Raw genomic sequence first — 2,416 nt, forward strand, 5'->3', positions numbered from 1 at the left:
AACAGCACCCAGTGGCTGTGTGACACAGACCTATGGCCTTAGTTGCCCCCAGGGTGGACAGGAAGATGTACACTAGGATACTCATGAGTCCAAGGGCACTGAGTTAAAACTATACCAACCAGCTAATCTCCCAGTCTTGCAGCATGGATAGACTAGATCAGCTTTTCACTGGTATAATCATTTGCCTTCTATCTTTATTCCCCAAATAAGACTCAAAGATGTAAAGGGGCACATTGAAACTCTCATTAACTATACACAAAAAGCTCTAAATGACACTACAGAGGGTATTTCATTGTTAAATTCAGAAGTAAAAATGGTGAAAAAAGCCATTTTACAAAACTAGACAGCCTTCAATATTCTAACAGGAGTACAATGTGGAACTTGTGGCATCATCAAAGCAGATGTGCGTCCATTCCTGACCACTCTGCAAATATGTCTCTACCTTGCAAGACCTGCGTTACAGATCAGTGCAATGTCAGACTCTGCCATGAGCTTCTCCAGGTTATTTTAGAAATAACGTATCAATATGCCTTTGATTAAAGTTAGACTCCTTCCCTAGTGGGCCCATCACACCCAAAATTCCTTAGGAATACTAAAAATCCATAAGTTGGCTTGGATGAGAAAGTAAAGAGCAGGTAAAGCAAACCCAAAGATTGTTCAAATCATCTTTTTTTTTTTTCGTAAGCTGCACATACCTATAGAATGAACTAATACCCTTGGGGGAGGCATGTTTTTGTGGGCTTTCCCACCCCTTCAACAGAGGTATATATGTTGCCATTTCCAAGCTGTAATATGTCTTCTTTCTCTGAGCACCCACACTGTATTCTTTTGTTTGTTTGTTTTAATTACTCAGACATTTATTTAAAGTAGGATGTCTGAAGACTAAATAATTCTTAAATTGTGTTTCAGGCTTAATCAAGTTCATAAAAGTATTTTGAAGACAGCTGCATCCACAGATTTCAACTATGTGATTACTTCTTTGCCCATTCTTCTCTTTCTCTTCCTTCCCGAATAACCTCTTTGAGATATAGTTCAAGGAGAATTTATCCTCCTCATATTTTGTCCACCATTCTTTCAGCAAGATCTGATGCTTCATGGTCAGGTCCAATGCTCTCTTAATGCAAAACATCCAATCATTATAAAGGTTCTCAGGAAGTCTTCTCCTGGCCTCTTTTATATTTTTGTCTTCGTATATTGTATCATTATGCATTATGCCCAGCTTATTGAATTCTGCAGCATTGTGATACCGTTTTCCAATACCCATCCAGCCACCGGCCTGACACTGCAACAGCAGGCCTCCCCACCATTTTGACCAGAGAGTGAAGTGATGGCTTTTGGGTCCATACTGCATTCTTGAGTGCCTAATAAACCCTTCTGCCTCTTTTTGATGCATCCTGGAAATGTTTTTCTGTGACAGGTGCCAGCAAACACGACAAAAGAGCGGGGACAGGTTCTTTATTTCAGATTCTGGGACCCTCAGACCCAGCCTAGTGACGACCACTTTGTAGATACAGAGATATTTATGAGAGAATATGCTTCTAGTTTCATTTTATGGACCTTTCTCACTGGACCTGCTGGAAAAGTGCTAAATACAGTATTTGCTGCAGTCCAGTGATGGCAAACCTTTCAGAGACCAAGGGCACAAACTGCAACCCCAAACCCACTTATTTATCACAAAGTGCTAACACTGCAATTAAACCTCAATACTGATGTTTTAGTTTAGAGAAATAACTGTGTTCCATGTCCGACTGCTGTAGCGTCATGGCTCACATGATGACAGAAAGGGCTCTGTGGGCCCGCTGCAGCACATATGCCACAGGTTCGCCACCACTGCTGTAGTCCTTAGCAGTAGAGTTTCTGGTTACTTAGGTTTATATGCTTAGGTTCGTTTGCTTGCCAGTGACCAAACTGAAAGAGGCCATTTATTTTGGTAAAAAGGTAAAGGTAAAAGGTGGGTCAGGCACCAAGAGACAATACAGACCTCCACACTTGCTATATTCGGTCAGCTCATCTTCCTCTTTCTCATAGGAAAGAAACTGGACTCTGACCTCCTGGGGCTTGTATCTGCATATTTTGTCACTACTTTTGGGCTAAGGAAAGGAGGGGGTGTTCATTATGAGCTCAGCAGGAGGGAGTTTGGATAAATTGTTTATATCTAAATTTTTTTTTTAAACCCTAACTTTTAAAGTTCCATTTTGCAGTGCTGGTTACAGTACGATATGTCAAATAGTCCACTAGTTTCATTGAGTGGTGTCACATGTATTATATGCTTACTAAATAAATGAAAAATATAGGATTTCTGCCCTCAAAGGGCTCACAGATCATAGGGGAGAACTACAAGTATATATGTTATTACAGTTATGATGACTGCTAATTCAATCACCTCCCCAGTGATGCAGGTTGCCGAAAGTTCTAG

At 40.6% G+C, this 2,416-nt stretch overlaps 1 pseudogene; it reads right to left on the reverse strand.

The window, feature by feature from the left end:
* Positions 1–854: 854 nt before the first annotated feature.
* Positions 855–1,307, reverse strand: LOC101708034 (cytochrome b-c1 complex subunit 7 pseudogene; annotated as a pseudogene).
* Positions 1,308–2,416: the final 1,109 nt, after the last annotated feature.

Source organism: Heterocephalus glaber, unplaced genomic scaffold, assembly GCF_053883595.1.
Source record: "Heterocephalus glaber isolate CG9 unplaced genomic scaffold, H.glaber_assembly_v1.0 deba00001442, whole genome shotgun sequence".
Classification (NCBI taxonomy): domain Eukaryota; kingdom Metazoa; phylum Chordata; class Mammalia; order Rodentia; family Bathyergidae; genus Heterocephalus; species Heterocephalus glaber.